This window comes from Rhipicephalus sanguineus, chromosome 9 (assembly GCF_013339695.2).
Source record: "Rhipicephalus sanguineus isolate Rsan-2018 chromosome 9, BIME_Rsan_1.4, whole genome shotgun sequence".
NCBI classification, from domain to species: Eukaryota; Metazoa; Arthropoda; class Arachnida; order Ixodida; family Ixodidae; genus Rhipicephalus; species Rhipicephalus sanguineus.
Window position 1 is genome coordinate 136,304,786 of NC_051184.2, and position 19,320 is coordinate 136,324,105.

The following is a 19,320-nucleotide window of genomic DNA, read 5'->3' on the forward strand; positions in this document are numbered from 1 at the left end:
TGCATGCCCATGTTATTGAGTGTTTCCAATACTGTTCTGCATATTGTACTGCATATCCACTGCGTCGTTTATTTCTCTTTTTAATTCAAAATATTATCTGGGGCTTTACGGTCCAAAGCGATAACATTATTACGACGCACGCCGTAGTGGAGGGCTCCAGAAATTTTGACCACCTAGGGTTCTCTAACGTCCACTAGCATCGCACACTAAACGGGCCTCTAGCATCTCGCCTCCACTGAAATGCGCCCGCCGCGGCCGGGATCGAACGCGCGACTTTCGGGTCAGCAGCCGAGCACCGTGACCACTATACCACCGAGGCAGACGTCTTCTTTTATGTAATCATTGATTTTCCATGAGGTGCTCATTGTACAACTTGACTTAGTTTCTCGTATTTTTTTACTGACAGCGTGTCTACTGTACAAAATGCTTCCCCATGTTCTTGTTGTTTTCATGCGTCTTATTTGTATAGACGCTTCGCGAGAACTGTTTGTATGCGCATTCCTGAATGAGCCTTCATGGCTTACATTATTAATAAATAAATAAATTATGCTTGCTCAAAAAAAAAAAGAATACAGAATGTGTGTGTATGTGTGCGCGTGCGCGCGTCAATATCCAGTGTACAGGCCAGTTATTTGTGCGCTATGATGCTGAGCTGACACAAGCAATTACACAAATAAAACGCAAATTCAACAAAAAAACACAACTGCCACTAGTCGCTTCACAGTGATCGTAAATGATTTAAAAAACAGGAGCTGCGTAATGATTTAAGACAGGACGAAAATGTAACCTGAAACACACAGGGAAGGATAAAAAACATTTAACTGCACATATACATACATGAGCATCAGACCAGCACTGAAGGCGTACTTGAAACACGGAAAGGAATATAGAAAACAAGAACCCGCCGTGGTTTTAGTTATCGTGCTTGACTGCTGACCCGAAGGTTGCAGGATGGAATCCCGGCCGCAGCGGCACCATTTCGATGGAGGTGAAATGACAGAGGCCCGTGTACTTAGATTTAGGTGTAGGTTAAAGAACAACAGATGGTCAAAATGTCGGGAGCCTTCCACTATATCCGGCGCCTCCCATAATCATATCGTGGTTTTTGGGACGTCAATTCTCACGAATAATTATTAGGAAAAAAGAAGGATCTGATCTGCAGAAAAACACGCATATTATATTCCATGATACATTTCACATTGCAAAAATAGCGAAAGCAAAAATCAAGGGCAGATACAGGACCAAGCAAGTGCAGTAAAAAATGTTTGCGAAGTAAAATGCAGGATTCATGCACACGTGAACCAAAATATTTTAAGCATGTAGCTGATATCAGTGTGTCCATTTACTACGCAAGGTTGACACCGGCAGAAGTTATATTTGCATGTCCATTCGAAATACCGGCCGGAAGCTTACGCTGCAAGTGCATAATGTGTTCTTCGGATGCCGCCTCTCACGTTTGATTTTTTGCTGTCCAAAGAAACCTCGTATGTTCAAAAACGGTACAGCTCTCAGCATTCCTGCAATGATTGGTGCACTGCGGCACGCAACACTCGGCCATTGTGACGGTAGCGAGCGCATAAAACTGGAGGGAAACGAGCAGCGACCAGCACAAGAGACCGGGCGGGGGATTCGAAATGGCGGCCACGCTGCCGCCAAGGCCGAGGAGGCGGCACATGCCCTTTCAAAGGCTGACTCCACTGTGAGCAAAGATTCCTCGCAGCGCCCCCCCCCCTCCCAATTATGTCTATGTATGGCGCTGACATTGCGCCCCCCCCCCCCTCGATTCGCAGCGTCCCTTCCTGTTATGTCAATGTGGGGCTGACTTTGCGCTCCCCCTCTTAGGTGAATAGGGTGGTGGGGCTGCCTCCCTCTGTGCGCACGCTTATGTGCATCATGAACTCATTTTTGCCAGTGACGTGTGCCACATACCCGCACACCGCGGCGAGTGGTGTGCGGGTAAGCGCCACTGGTGACTCACAGTCTATATGATCCCAGATTTTGGAAGTAAATCTTAACGCTACAGCGCGATCGAGCCTGTGACAGAAAATCCGGTGCAGGCGCCGTTATCAATAGCGAAATATCCTGATGGAAGCAGTGAATGAAAGCCATGGCGCGAGCCGTAATCGAACCGAGGCATTCAGCACGGCACTCAAGTATTCTACCAGTGAGCCACGCCAGTGCTTCAAACTGCTTTGGAAAAAAGGCCCTATGGAAAATGCGAGGACAACGCCGAATGTGGTTGCTGCTTTGGCTATCGGAATTTACATGAAGGTAATAACCATTACATATGGACACCTATGACTCCGCGAACTAAAGTCAAGCGTTACGCTTCACCGTCAAGTGCACTTTGCGGCAATAAAACTGACGTCTCTGGTGTAACGTGATTTCCGACTCACGTCGGGCCATAAGCAACCATTTCCGCGCCAGTTTACTCGGCGTGCCTGGTAATCCCACAACACGCGCACAACTACTCACTTTACAATTTCTTCCCTTTCTTTCTCTTTCTCAATATATTTCTCGCTTCCTCTTTCTTTCCGTCTCTTGCTCTCTCCATATTTCTTTCTTTCTCTCTCTTTCTCTTTCTGTCGTGCTCTCTGTTCTTTCTGTCCATTTTTTTGCATGTTTCTTTCCATCTTTTTTTTCTTTCTGTGAATTTCCTTCTCTTTCTCTCTATATGTTTTTCTCTTCCCTTTTTTCTCTCTATTTCTTTCTTTCTATATTTTACTTCCTTTCTCTTTTTCTTTTTCCCTCTGTACTATTCCTCTCACCCATCCCAGTTACTGCATGCGCCGTAAATCAAACCGGCGTAGCGGGAGAGCACGCGCCGGACGCACATATTCGGGAAGCGAAGCAGAAGATGAAGAGGACGAAGAAAGCGCGCGCCGTCCGAGCTATTGCCTTTCATGCGCTAAAAAGTTAGAGGCCATTCACGATTATGATAGAGAGAGAGAGAGAGAGAGATACGAAGAAGAAAGGCAGGGAGGTTAACCAAGCTTTGGCTCGGTTGGCTACCCTACACTTCGGGGGGGGGGGGGGAAAGGGGAGAGCGCGTAATGGCATAACGAAAAGCACATCAGCTCCACTGTAAAAGTGCACTCTGGAACCACCTGGTTGCCTGCAAACCAGTTCGTCCTCTCCACCCCCCCCCCCTTGCTATAAGTTCTCCTTACTCTTCTGCTTCTCCTCAAGGCAGAATCATGGCAGCTTCTGCATATTTAACAATAATTCAAGCACCCTGAATTTGCCAAGAAGCAAAAGCACTCTTCGCTTTCGTTGTAAAAGCGCTAAGCGTGTTCTGTGTTCGTCAGTGACACCCTAATCAACGAGCGTTTAATGGAGAAAGATTAGCGCTTGAGATGTGCGGATAAAAGGATGGGAAATTTTTCTTCCTCCGTCTCCTCCAGCGACATTTATACACTGTCGGTGGCAACACAGCGATGGCACTAAAGAAAATATATAAAGATTACATAGATAATGAGAACCTCCTGCAGAAATGGTCTCAAAATAAAAATGGTCTCAAATAAGAACAAAATAAGAAGCTCGTTGTGAATGTAGCGTGAATAACATGAAAAAATAAATAGAAAAGTAAAATTGTAAAATTAGTTCTAATGCGTGTCTTCTAATCACGCGGATCCATTTCATTGAAACTCCTCGCGAATAATAACGTTTCTTGCAAGTTATCTTTGCTAGACAGCCAATATAGCACTGTCAACTACACGTCGTGCCACAGTTTGTTACCTTGTTCTGACTTTTTCATACATGTTTTTTGTTCGTTTTTTACGTACCGTTTGTCAAAGTGAGTGGCAGATAGATAGATAGATAGATAGATAGATAGATAGATAGATAGATAGATAGATAGATAGATAGATAGATAGATAGATAGATAGATAGATAGATAGATAGATAGATAGATAGATAGATAGATAGATAGATAGATAGATAGATAGATAGATAGATAGATAGATAGATAGATAGATAGATAGATAGATAGATAGATAGATGATTGCTGAGGTTCTCGATTCCAAAAATACGATATGATTATGAGAGACGCCGTAGAGGAGTGTTCCGGAAATTTCGACTGCCTCGGGTTCTTTACCGTGCACCTCAGTCTTAGCATACAGGCCTTTAGCGTTTCGCCTCCATCGAAATATGGCCGCCACAGCCGGGACTTGATACCGCGACTTTCGGGTCAGCAGCCAGGCTCTATAACCGCTAGACCACCACGGCGGCTGTGTCTCAATGTCAATGCATCTTCGCCTCAACATCTCAACGTGATATATTAAGGCAGACTCATGGAAAGTAAGTCTTTGCATTTGGTGCGCTGACTTAACCTCTTTGTCAAGCACCGAGCTCGCATCCACTGCAGTCAAACATCGCAACTATACGACGTAAAAAATTTTGTACATCAATACGCACTTACGAAACAAATCTTCTATCTTCATTTACACGCGCCTTAGTGAGTCGGTGCATCTTCCATTGAAGAGATGCATAATTACAAACGGTACAACACGTGCCGTTTGGTGCCACTGAAGAAAGCACAGTGAAGTGCTTATTTGCAAGCTCTTTAGTTGAAGCTACATTCGAAAATGTGATTTGCGCTTGGATAATTGCACTTGGTAGGCACGTTGGCGGCCGGAGCTGACTTGCGATATTGAGAGCACTACCACAACGACTTTGGCTGTCATTAGGAGGAAGGTAACGACTAAGAACTGTTATGGTAGGTTATCAGCCACTTTTGCTGTTTTGCCCTTACTTTCGAAGTTGTAAACATACAATTGCATTTAGGTCTTTCTCGGCAGCTATATCTAGGGTGGAGATGGATGTCCCTGCGCCTTAATATTAAGAGATAAGGAATCGCTCCATATTCATATTTTGTGTCTGTGTGTGTGTTATCCCATCCTGGAAAGATATTTTACTCACCAGCTCTGTGCCCCTAAATAGGAATGTCTATGTCAATGCGTAATTTTTGACATACTTGTTTCTGCTTTTTCTTACTATTGTTCGTTCTTCTCTATCATATGTATATTCCTCCTTTCCCCAATCCCACGTACAGGGTAGCCTAACGAGCCAAAGCTTGGTTAACCTGCCTGCCTTTCCTCTTTGTTTCTCTCTCTCTGATATACATATCAGGCACCTCAACCCCTTTTTCTTTTGTTTTTGTTCTTTCACACTTTCTTAGCTTGGTTTTTCTCTAGCTAGAGCGCTTACATTCCATGGGTCTCCCAATTCTTCTAAGCCCAGCACGCATCGAAGAGACGATACGATGACGCCGATATACAACCTCCATGAACATTCTTGCACGCGATCCGCTTAGAAAGCCATTGTGTGCGAGCGCGCTGTCGAGCGCCGTACTCTCTCCTACAGTCACCCCATATCACACGCAGTCTGCGAACACAGCAGCAGCACCACCAACAACGAAGGACACTGAACACCGACAGAGAAAGGAAAGCCCCCTACTGCCGTCGAGTGGCATTGTGCGTGTTGATGCTGCAAGATACTCTCAGTGAACTGCTGGGAACCCTGCAAACTGGAAAGGAACAATGGGGACTCACGAGTGGATGCGGGTATGTATGCCGTTGGGAAACGACATTGGGAAAGGCTACCTTGGAAATGGCTGTTTCGAAACTTCGCTTGTAGATGCAGCTCACGCTTTGCGTATCCACTACGCCAAGAAAATGCATAGAATACCGACGCCTTTCTGCTCCATCGCGTGAAAACTTTTCGAAGCTCTTGCGACAGAAACACCGTCACAAAACAAGGAGAGTGCATTGTATATTAAGCAAGCTATTTCTATGCCTTAAAGTAAGTGAATAGTTGTTCTTGTACCTCGGTACAAGGTTTCCCTATTTTCCCTATCGTTTAGGGCTCTTGTAAAGCGATGCCCACCGCTTGGCACGAGGCTAGCAGCAAGATGCGCGGAGATAAGCTCTGCCGTATTTGCCGGCATACAGATATAGCTAGAACGCAGACAAATAGACCAAAGTAGTGAGCTAAAAGTTTGGAGGACGAATTACTTGCTTATTTAAATATGTGTACTGTTGGGAATTACAGACTAAATGCAGAGTTCGCTGCGTCACGAAGACCCAATGTATATTATTCGGTGGCGCAGAGCAATTGCTTGATGGCGAACAATGTGAAACTCAAGTCCTTGATTAAAAGCAAAAAAAAAACGTAAAACAAAAATCAATGCAGATGTCACCTAATAAGGCACCGGAAACTATGGAACTGCATTAAATTTATATATGCATTATTATTCTTAATGCGAAACTGTCAGCAATAATTTTAAAAACTTTGAGAAGGCTTGAACTTCACCTTCAAGAGCAGAACGCGATGCGTAATCGTGCACCGTGCGCAACGCTTTGTCAGTTGCTAGCCTCGGTTTGGTTTGCTGTGGACGCATCAACCGTACCGAAAGAAAACGAACATCTGTGTGCGTAACATTGGCTCTTTCATACTGCTGTGTAATTCCAGCTAAGGTAGAACGTGTGTTAGTCGTGCTCTGACGTCACTCTATGCTTTGCGTGTTGTAGCTAAGATAGGATGCAAATGTAAGTAGTTGGCTCTAACGTCACGGGTTAGTTTTCTGTTAGCTTATAAGACCGCCGCGTGTGTGCGTTGCGGGTCATTCCGTTGTATTGCAAGCTGCAACAAACATGTGTGTTGGCTAGTAGGTTCCCGAGTACTGGAGATATTACACATACCATCCTAGAATGACTACGGCAAGTACAGTTGCGAAGGGCCCGCTAAGTCATAATTATTCCTTTGCCAATCAGCGTACGGCCCACTACGCGTCCGTAGGGCAACACGCGAACCTACGCAGCTGCTCGCTTTTTGGATGCTTTTGCTGACGATGATGATTAAGTATGTTAAGAGCGGTACAAGAGCGCTAATGGGTGGGCCTTTCATACAGCCACTCGTTGCGCAATTCACCAATTTTGACGCCTGGCGCGATTCAACGTTTCTGCCAGGCATTTTCGAGGGTCATTTAAAAAGTAAGGGCCGTTTGGTCCCCAAAACATAAATATTCCATAGTAAAAGTTTTTATTCGCTGGTTCAGTTCAGCACAACACTATTTGACTTTTCTACATAATCACTGTTAAATTCTAAGCAGTTTTCGTACCGCTGCACCAGTTTTTTAGTCGCTCTGCACAGACGTTCGCCGCCTGGGAATTCTTTGCTGTTTGAGTTGGTCGGTAAGCATTTTTGTACCCACCTTGCACACGCTCTGTCATATCTAAGCTTTTCACTTGCAATCGGTGTAAATTGTAAGGCGGCTGGCAAGAGGAAATTGATCAGACAGGCGACTAACTGTCAGTCATCCATCTAATCGCAATGCCCGGTCCACTTGTTGAACAGTTTCAGTGGTCTGCGTTCTGGCCCTTGCCCTCCACTCTTAGTCGTGCACATTTGTGCGGCCATTTCTGAAGTCATAACACTATTTTATGACCTTTCCTTGACTCACCACTTCATGTCCATAAACTACACACAATTCCGCATAATTTTGAGAAGCTGGTGATCATTTTGCACGAAAAAAATTAATTACAGCTCGCACTTCACAACAGACGCGAACAACAATTTTTGCAGACATTGTCGTTTGCTTTCCCCCGAAAAGCAGAGGACTACTGAGTCAGAACGGTAACTTCAGTACCTTCACGAAGAATAAACAGGTGGCGCTGAACAATTACATCTTCATTCTAACACTACATGACATTCATATAATGATTTTTTTTTCAACAGCAGTTTCCAGCCATGGCGTGGCTCTGTGGTAGAGCACCAGCTTACCACAAAGACGGCGAAGGTTTGATTCTGTCTCGAATCGAAGATGTTCATTATTTATTTTATTTGTATTTTTCTCGCTTTTGCTCTCGCGGAAAACGTTGATTCTTCGCTCACAACGAAGACGCCGTCACCGACACCGACACCGGAATGCCTGCGAAACGAGCTATCCAACGCTATCGCGTTAGAACATATACGCTAATTCATCAAACAACAATCCCATTACCCCCCCCCCCCCGCCCCAGGTGAGTTCCTCTGTGCCGAAATGCTTTGCTTTTCTTTACCTAATTCTTCACCGTCGCGTTACCAGTCTTTCTGGCAATGGTTGCATTGTTTTCTGGATGTTTGGCTCGGCAATATACAGCAGAATGTTCTGAAATTTCAATCGGCTGTTAAAATTCCTGTTGAAAAGCGAAGCACTTCTCCGTTCTCAACATCGGCTTACTCGAACCCACTTGTCTTCCTCCGACATTTACAACATCGAGCGCTAATATTATGGTTTTCGCTGCGCTTGCGGTAGTTTTGGCGGCCCTGTCTGCTTGACACAGCTAACGTGATGCATAGATTTGGGTCGTACATGGCGAAACTTACAGCGCACTATGAAGGACACCATCAAAGAAAGTATCACAACGAAGCCAATTTTTACAACCTTTCATGTTTGGGTTGGTTGCCCTGCTGAATGCAGCACTAAAAAAATTAATAAAAGCATTAGCTTGCATGGCCCGCAATCACACGCCGAGCTTTTATGACGACGCTGAATCTACTGAGCAGGTGTAACATACACCGCACCTGATATGCAAAAACGACAGCATCGTAAACGCATTTCCTATAGGAACGTAGCCATTTGCCCGATTCATATCGGATGCACGCTCGCAGATTTGGCATGGTGCAAACGACAACATGCAACTCAACAATGGAAATATAACTCCGCGAGACTTCGTGCAAAATGCGATTTGCACAAGTGCTTCAATGCGCCGCTTTATAGCGACCGAAGTGCCTACGAATTTGATGCGTTCCGCCATCCACGCGTGACAGCGCTTGCGAGAGATTTACGCAGATAGACTGCAAGAAAATGAACAAACCCATTTCAATGGCGTGGGATCTCCCGCGATAGTACGCTACAGAGAGGCGTCCCCGTTCTGAACCTCGGGATCGCTATTCTTTCTTTCTTTTTCTTTTTTTTTGTGCAAGGCGCGCTGTGTACCCTCGAATCCCGAAACACCGTTCCCGAGGATGCCGAAGCGGGCAGCCAACCGTGCGGCGATAGCTTTGCCGCATTCTCCGCTCTATAAGACTTCGCCTTTTGTATGGCGCACCCGGCGCTGATGCGTCAGGAACGAAACAAGAGCATTTTTTTTCTATAGTGGGATGCACTTTAAGGGGGCTGGTGCTACCAAATTTTGAGAGTATAAAACGCCTACTGCAGGCTTCCTCTTTATGCAAGGACACTCACCACGTAGTGTTGGACACAGCAAACGCTTAGAATTTTAATTTGCTTCTAAAATGTGCCTAAATGCGCATTCTCGCAATCGAGACCCATGGCTAGCGCCACTGACGCCGACGTCACCGTGTAGGAAGTGCAACGAAAGTTTTCGTGACGTCAAACCATATTACAGTGACATGCAATGAGCGGTGAACTACAGCTCCTCTGCACCAGGCAAGTCAAGAGAGCATCGGCTGCGAACCTACCCTAATTTTTTCTCAGCGTGTCGCCGAATTACAACCGAATTTGCTCGCATTTTGCCGTGCTTTTTATCGTTACGCGAGCCTGCGAAAGGGACCTTAGAGACGTTCACACACCTCTTTCCTTTAGACTACCGCGCCACCGTAGCAGTTAACGTGAGACCAGAAAGCTGGGGCCACCTGGCGGCGCTAAGATGGACCAGGCAAGCACAGAATTGTTGTTGCAGAAGCGTAATGTGTTCTACTTTTCTATTGGCGTAAGTTCTCGGCAGTGACCTAGTTCCAAATGCGTTACCTTTTTAAATATTGTTGCGTCATGGTCACTCAGCGAAAACAAAGATACGCACGTATAATTGTGGTTGCATTAAGCGTCACAAGATGTCGCTACCACCGTCTGGTAACCCGGTATTCGGCAAAGATCTCTGCGTATGCCGGAATTCCGTGCACGGTAATATTCTTTATTAGAGAATTTTAGCGCGTTTTGAAGGCATGCGGACGGTTGCTCGTGTGTTTGTGCGAGAGCAGACGAGGCAGCATTGCGCTCGTCACAGCTTTGTGGGCCCACGTATTCAAGCTTCCTACAGAGTGAGGTCACTGTCCAGCTCGGCGCCCAAGGAACCGAAAGCGAAAGCCATTCATATAAATAAGGCGATATCAAATTGTTTAGCTAGAATACGAGAATCTTGCAGCCTGTATCATGCTTCCTAGAGCAGTAACAAACGTTGGCAACAAAGAACACGCAAACCAAAAGTCTTTTGCACCACCCCATAAGAATTCCGGATCGGCCCCGCCCCAGACGAGCGATGCATGCAGCCGATTCGCAGCCGCAGTCGCAAATTGATGAGTTACTAAAGAAAAGTGCGTAGCTTCATTTACGGGCTAAAGCTTTGCTAAAACCCTTATGCTGTGGAAGGGGGAGGAAGGAAAAGAAGAAAAGACAGGATGGTCAACCAGATGCGCATCCGGTTTGCTTCCTTACATATGGAGGAAGGAATGAAGGGATTAAAGGGAAAAAAAGAAGGCAGAAAGTACTGTCTGGGTAAATGTACGCCTGTCCATTACACGCTTACAACTGATCGCTTAACACCGTCTATTTTAAAAACAGTATCAATTACCGCGTCGGTTTGCTGGCCTCCGACGCGTAGGGCCACAATCCGGGGATCTTCTCTTCTGAAAACGGTCGGTCGTCTAGTTTTTTCAGCACATTGCGTAGAACGTTGCGTTCGGTGACAACGCGATCACAAAAAAATCCGGCAGATCCCACGTACCGTTGGAGTCGATGTTATGCGAAGCATGCGGCGGGTAGGTGACTGTGGCGTAACTTTTTTTTTACTGAGCGACACGTTACAAAATGGCGCTAAAGATTTGTATAAATTTTAAACGCACACATATATATGTTGAAGAGCCGCATATGTGTTATATAACCAGTTGTTTACGGTTGGGCAACGCTGCCAATGGCAACGTGCGTATCGCCAACAACAGAAGCGGTAAGCTGATATGTAGTGCTCATACGTGTCCCGAGAACGCACGCACGTTCACGAACCCGAGTGCATGTGTGCAAGAAGTTCTTCACAGTTCTTGAACAAGGGCATCATCACCGTGATCAGTGAGCACCAGCAGCTGGTCATGACTTGTTATAGGACCCGGTCGTGATCGTGGTGACGAGGGGTCCATGTGTAGTGCAGTATGTGGTATAGTAGAGCTGGTGGAATTCGTGGATGCCTCGGTCATTTCGTCGACAAATTGTCTGTCGACCGAGCCGGCGACATGTCGGAACCTGAAGCCACCCTTCGCGTTGGTGAGCTATACGCCGTCGAGGCTGGTAGGCCAGGATAGTGCTACGTAGACCAACATCAGTGGATGGTGTTTGTCGTATTGGTAGACTGCCTGGGCGTATGTGGCCTACGTAGCCTAGTCTACAAAGCGGCTGTCAATCAATCTGGCATCATCCTCGGTCAGCATGAGGCCATCACCCACCCTCGTAAGAAATGAAGAGGACACTGCGTCGTTCTGGTGGACGAAATGCACCTTACGTTGTGGTGACGTCGATATCATATGTAACTTTCGTTAATGTATTCCTCCAGCGTCAAGCAATGCTTCAATATAGCTTGCTCAATCATCGTAATACTAACGTAATGTTTATTAGACTGCTATGAAAGCGGAGCCAAGACAGGAACTACAGACGTTATTCTGATACGACGCCTGTATCGTAGGAGTACACATCGTAGGAGCATCATGTAGTGTTTATTTCTTTCTTGTAAAATTAGATAGCCAGCACCACAACCACAATTGACGTGGCAGCGATATTAGGCCTGCGTAGGCTGTTTTTCCAAACCAGTTTATAGACCTGGCGTGGCTCAGTGGTAGAATACCTGATTGCCACGCAGAATGCTTGGGTTCGATTCCTGCTGGGATCCCAATTTTCAATCTCTCCATTCGGCAAGTCAACGCTGCCGATGTTGGTTTTTCTTAACGCTCTCGCATTTAAGTTACCAATGTCTGTTCTCGCCGTTCCTGGGTAGATATAAACTGTCAATCACCTGTGGCGCATACCCGTACATCGCGGCCCGTGGTAAACGGGTATGTGCCGCAGGTGTCGAGTGTAAAGGGTTTGACGACGTACGCGACAGGATTTTAACGTTATTCATGTCATGACCAGGCAATCATATTCGTCAAATCCTCTTACCCTCCCATGCAAATTTTGGTCTACACGAAGTTAAGGAGGCGATCATGAGAGCACCCAGACGTAGGCGGCTAGATAGATAGATAGATAGATAGATACGTAGATAGAAACGCTCAAAGTGCCAGAGGTTCGCTAAGAAATGCTTCGCATTGAAAACGCAGTATGTGTTCTATTGTGTCGTCCCTGTTGCGCGAGTCACATCTGGAGGTGTCTACCATTCCTATGCTATAAGAGTACGCCTCCGCGAAAGCCACTACTAACCATAGGCGGCGCAGTAAAGTTGCATCCTGATGGGAGAAATGCGATGGAATTTGCAGGTTCCTCCATAGCTGTAGTTTATTATGACAGACTGGGCGTGCACACACGGACACAAGAAAAAAGTCCAGAGAATACAAACGCTGACTAACAACTGCAAAGGCGCATAACGGCGGAAAAGAAAGAAGGCACGAACACTTATCTGCGTATGCCCAGTCAATAGGCCAACCTATCAATCCCGCACGCGTGGGGGTCTACATGAAATATACACTCTAAAAAAATTGCAGTGGCTTAGCTCGGCTATGCCAGGATATATACCTAGCGTTAGCAAAGGTTCAGCTGATTATTCTGAGCTTTCGAGATTGTCTAGGTTTATCTTGATTGTCATGCTTAATGCTGCTCCAATGACACACATTCGGCCACATCGTTCAGAACCGGTAGACCTGGCGGCATGGCCTGGTAACGATACCCATTGGTAACGCTAAAGAGCGGAATGTTCTGCTTAACGAGAAAGTTCTTGCACATTGTACAAACCCGCGCCACGGTTTCACCCCACTCAGGCGCCGCCACTAAACTCAACGTTTCACGCATGGCACTACTTAGCGGCGTCAAGTCTTTCATGTGCCATAGTCTTTCACACTCATCGCACACGTATTCAAACGGATTGTTTACGAAGTCCGTCTCGAAGGTCCGAGTCGCACTGGCGCTTTCGCTAAGTTTCACAGTATAGGCAGTCGATCGGCGAGCCTTGACGTCATCGACGGCGTCTTGTTGTTGCTGCTGCAGAAGTGGTCGGGCACGTCGCTCAGCATCCTGGCGACACCTCTTTGCTAGACGTTCCTTCCTTTCCTCCAGTGTCTCCGCAGCACGCTTAGACTTCCTCTGTTCATTCTTCGTACGCTGAGGCGCTAATTGCCAGGCACTTCGGGATCCGATGACATAAGCTTCTCGGCTCTTCTGCGATGTTGAGCAGCATTCGCGCTCTCCTTTTCCATGGCGTTACCCACCTGCAAACGCCAGTCAGAGGCGCTACCAAGCGGCACCAGCGCATTATCAGGCGGCGACTGCACAGCGAACGCGAATAGCTGCGCGCGCCATGGCCAGCCATGGCTACGACGTCACCCCTCTCGAATGCGCAGAGCAGCAGCGGCGAGTCGCGCGCGCCGGCGCCAGTCTGCCTGCCCGGCTACGACGCCATTCCTCCCGCTCTCCGCCACCAGCAGCAGCGAGCCACGCGCGGCGGTGGTGGAGAGCGCGTGAGATGCCGGCTCCGCACTCATCCTCGCGCATGCGCAGCACGGCTCATGATGGCCCACGGGAACTCAGCTCCGGCTAGACAAGTGTAGCTAAAGCTACAAAAGGGAGCGAGAATGGAGCAACGGCCAGGGTTGCCACTGACTTTCGAGTAAATGTCGCCAAACAACGAGCAGAAAGTCGCCAAAAGTCGCCATTTTTTTAGAAATTTCGCCAAAAATGTCGCCATTCTAGATGTGTGCGGCATATCCTAGTAATAGGAATTTCCACTGATGTATAGCCCCGTAGAATACAGTGTCATTCAAAGCCCTTAAAGTATATTGACATTTCTCAATACCAGGCGCATCGCCCTTCACCATGGGAGTGCTGGGTGTACCTGGTTCTCCGACTAGCCGCAAGATGTGCGCGGGGGCGCGAGTATGAAAGGATAAAACGCTCATGATATCCTTCCATCCCTGTGCGCTCGTTTCAAAGGTAAAAGTATGGTAAACCTTGGGCGAAAGCCGCGAAGGCGTTGTTTGTAGACAGCTTTACATCCCCTCATATGAAAAAAAAAGGATTAACTGGTTTATTGAAAGTAGTAAGACAGAATTCTTACAGGTATCGTTCATTAGTGAGTCTTATACCTTTTAGTGTGAATTAATATCATACCGGACGCCACTGTCCCTTTCATATATAATCACTTATATCTACCCGCGTCAATCCAGTGCGTTATAATTGAACAGGTAGACATTGTAAAATGTTATATAGCAATTGTTTTCTTTGCACACGCTCACCGAGAACAGTAGAAAATGCCTGAATAAATAATTTTTTATTGCACGAACACCCGCGTATCCGCCCATCTTCGCTGTACGAGCTCGATTAGGGGATACTGCAGCGGTGAATAGGTCGCCAAGCTATTCAGAATAGTTGGAGCTTTGGCGGAACAAATGGCCGGAACACACGACCAACCCGTCATCTAGCCCCTTCAGAAGCGAAACTTTAGCGAAGCTCTGAAGCATTTAGATGAATCTAGATGAATTGAGTTAGAAGCATCTAGATGAATTGAGGAGATACACACGAGTTACAGGACGTACATACAGAACGGCGCGTAATGTGCACCTCAAAACCCAGAAAAATACAGAAAATAGTGCCGCTCATTCGTTTGGAAGGCACTGAGCTTAGGATGCATAACTCAGCGGAGACCTAAGCTGAAAATCGCCAAAAATTCGCCATGTCGCCATTCATAATTTTAGGTCGCCACGGGCCTCTCAAATTCGCCAATTTGGCGAAAAGTAGCCACCATTGGCAACCCTGGCAACGGCAGCAACGGGCTCCGTTCCTCCTTCGTTGCAGCGGGCTTCTCCTTTGCGACGCTTTACTCGTCGCGCCGTCTTGCGGCAAGCGCCAGAGGAGAAACTTTTCTCCTCAACCACCTGCTCTGGCGCGCGCGCGCATGCGCACGCCGAGTTACGTCGTGATTCCGTGCTGCGGAGAGCGGCTGCCCTTTTGTGCTCACTCGGCAGCCTTGACTATCCAGCACTACCCGACCTCGGCCAGTCGCGTGCGATTACTTGTACTACATACCTAGGATTGATGCGAGCAATATACGAGTGACTTTCATTGTTTTTGTTCAATGTGTTAAGTAAAGTCTGTGGCGCTTATTTTTTTCTGTTTTTGTTAATCGCTCGGCGTGTGCGCGATGCGCCCCATACTTTCGTGTGTCTCGTGTTGTTTATAAACGTTTGCGCACGATCTGCTTGTCCTAAAAATACAGCATGTCCCGCTTCACAAAACAATCTTGTTTTAATGAACACCTTATACTGTACACCAATAATTTGATGTTTTTTTCGGGGTTAACATACTTAGCAAGGGCACGCGTTTTTAGTTTTGCAAAGCACTTATATCACTTATCAATACAGCAAGCAATATAAAGAAGCACGAAAGTTGTTTCGTGCACGAAATTTTTTAAATGCGAAGCATTTCTTAGCGAACTTCTGCGACTTTGACCGTATCTATCTATCTATCTATCTATCTATCTATCTAGCCGCCTACGACTTTGTGCTCTCCTGGTCGCTTGGTTAATCGAATGTGCACCAAAATTGGTGTGGCGTAACATGACTATATGACGAACATAAATGACAAGTCATAACATGAAAATCATGACACGAATGTCATGTACAGCATGATTTACATGCTACGCTCATGGTGCGCTGGCGGCCGTTTCGCTAGCTTGATATACACCAAAATTGGAATCTTGTGACGTGACTGTGTGACGAACATAAATAACACGAGTTAACATGAAAATCATGACACGCATGTCATGTACAGCATGACTTACGTGCCACGCTCATGGTGCGCTGGCGGCCGTTTCGCTAGCTTTATATACACCAAAATTGGTATCTTGCGACGTGACCGTGTGACGAACATAAATAACACGAGTTATCATGAAAATCATGACACGCATGTCATGTACAGCATGACTTACGTGCCATGCTCATGGGGCGCTGGCGGCCGTTTCGCTAGATTGATATGCACCGAAATTGGTATCTTGCGACGTGACCGTGTGACGAACATAAATAACACGAGTTATCATGAAAATCATGACACGCATGTCATGTACAGCATGACTTACGTGCCATGCTCATGGGGCGCTGGCGGCCGTTTCGCTAGATTGATATACACCAATATTGGTCTCTTCCGACTTGATCGTGTGACGAACATAAGTAACTCGAGTTATCATGAAAATCATGACACGCATGTCATGTACAGCATGACTTACGTGCCACGCTCATGGGGCGCTGGCGGCCGTTTCGCTAGCTTGATATTCACGAATATTGGTCTCTTGCGACGTGACCGTGTGACGAACATAAATAACACGAGTTATCATGAAAATCATGACACCCATGTCATGTACAGCATGACTTACGTGCCACGCTCATGGGGCGCTGGTGGCCGTTTCGCTAGCTAGATCTACCCCGGAATTGGTCTTGCGCGACGTGACTGTGTGACGAACATAAATAACACGAGTTAACATGAAAGTCATGACACACATGTCATGTACAGCATGACTTACGTGCCACGCTCATGGCGCGCTGGCGGCCGTTTCGCTAGCTTTATATACACCAAAATTGGTATCTTGCGACGTGACCGTGTGACGAACATAAATAACACGAGTTATCATGAAAATCATGACACGCATGTCATGTACAGCATGACTTACGTGCTATGCTCATGAGGCGCTGGCGGCCGTTTCGCTTGATTGATATGCACCGAAATTGGTATCTTGTGACGTGACCGTGTGACGAACATAAATAACACGAGTTATCATGAAAATCATGACACGCATGTCATGTACAGCATGACTTACGTGCCACGCTCATGGGGCGCTGGCGGCCGTTTCGCTAGATTGATATACACCAATATTGGTCTCTTCTGACGTGATCGTGTGACGAACATAAATAACACGAGTTATCATGAAAATCATGACACGCATGTCATGTACAGCATGACTTACGTGCCACGCTCATGGCGCGCTGGTGGCCGTTTCGCTAGCTAGATCTACCCCGGAATTGGTCTTGCGCGACGTGACTGTGTGACGAACATAAATAACACGAGTTAACATGAAAGTCACGACACACATGTCATGTACAGCATGACTTACGTGCCACGCTCATGGTGCGCTGGCGGCCGTTTCTCTAGGTTGATCGACCCCCAAGTTGGTATTGCGCGACGTTACTGTGTGACGAACATAAATAATAGGAGTTAACATGAAAACCATGACACGCATTTTCCTCAATGACATACAAGACGATGTATGCAGCTCTTTGCTGGCTGCTTCGCATTACATCGATTCCCACAATGCGTGGGATCTGCCGGCTTTTTTTCAACAACATTTTAGCAAACGGGATACCGCTGGACAGTGCACGCGTGAAAGTACGATAATATATAATTGCTGGAGTTTTACGTGTCGAAACCACCATATGATTATGCGGTACGTCGTAGTGGGGGACTACGGATTAATTTCGATCAACTGGGGCTCTTTAACGTGCACCCAGACATAAGCACATGGGTGTTCTTCTCTTTTCGCCCCCATCGAAATGCGGCTGCCGTGGCCGCATTTTAACATTAAACTGCATCATAATTGCATATATCTGAAAAATAGGTCAATGACTTCTGTCATTTAAGCCAAAATTCTCAATCACATGCGTTTTGTAATACGCATGCCATCACTGAGAATTAGGACGGGCTTATGCACGTGTGCAATATGTATCTCTCGTTCTCAGGATTTTGCTTTGGCTTTTGCGAAAATCAACAGAAAATACGCTTCTAATGACAGCTGTGCACAGTAGGTAATAACTAACACTCTCACTCACCTCTGTGAAAAGAATATTCCAAATCTAACGCAAGACTAACCACTGCCACAACGACAACTACACAGCTGTCGCACAATGACCGCACTTTGACACGCCAGGCGAATACCGTGACGTAACTGTAGCAGAGTAGTATGTAGGTACAGTGCACTAAACTATTACAGAACACATCACGTAGTGTGGGTAGCGTTATTTTCCCTAATTCCGAATTCATGCGGTGTAGCGCTAGTTTCTCTACTCAAGTAACCGAGCTGCCGCGACGACAAGAGCCACTGAGATCGCTCTCGAAAGATCACTGTCCGGTGCGAGGCCATGTTGTTTTGTTTCTTCGCACGACCCGCGTTGTAACGTAAGTATACGCAACTGAGACGGCCGTTACCGCATCAGAAGCATTGTCATTGAAGGGCTAGCAGTTGAACGAATCCATGGCTCGTCGTCATACTTGTGGTCAACGCTTAAATAGAATGTGAACAGATGTCAACGCCAAATCTCTCAACGAAGGCGACGCAAACCACTCACCGAAGGCGACAGAATCTGAACTGAGTGTTGCGCCCTCCCACAGTAACTATAAAAAATAAAGAAATCATACAGGGAAATTTTATCTGTGCCCGCTGTCGAAAGATGACGCTACTTCAAAATGGCGTCGAAATGGTATGAACTGTTCTAGATATGGTCGTTTTCGCATTAACTTAATCAGATCTGTAATTATATCGTTCATGGTTATGCGGCTTTAGATTAACTGGTGCGCTTAGCTAAGCCATAGCTACAATTTAATAATGTCTGGGTATATTGGGTTGCAGCCATGAAATGGTAAAGAGTTCAAGAAAAATGACGCATCGCTTGTGCCACCATAGACCGCCGTAATTCAGTGACTATATAAGGGCCAGCGCTTCATTCAGGGGTATGTGTAAACTCGTCTGTACGCACGGGTCTGTAGGGACTTGTTCATGTTATATGTTGTATATATATGAATGAATTGTGTATTCAAATCAGTGAGTGTGTGTACTATGTGTCTGCCTAGTGAATGTGTGCGTAATAATAAAATGTGTATCAACCTCTCGGTTGGTTGGTTGGTTGAAAAAACTTTATTTGGGTCCTGCAAGGCGCGCGTCAGCGCGCAGCGGGCGACTCCCACGTGTCCTTGTGTAATCCATGAATGACCCACCTCGCCGACATGTATAGCGTACACTCTAAAAAAAATGGCCGTACTTCACGACAAAATTTGATGGTATATTGTGACCGAACACTTTTTCGTAACTTAAGAACGCCCTTTTCCGTTGGCGGCCAGTGCGTTTTGTAGAAACCATTTAACAAGAT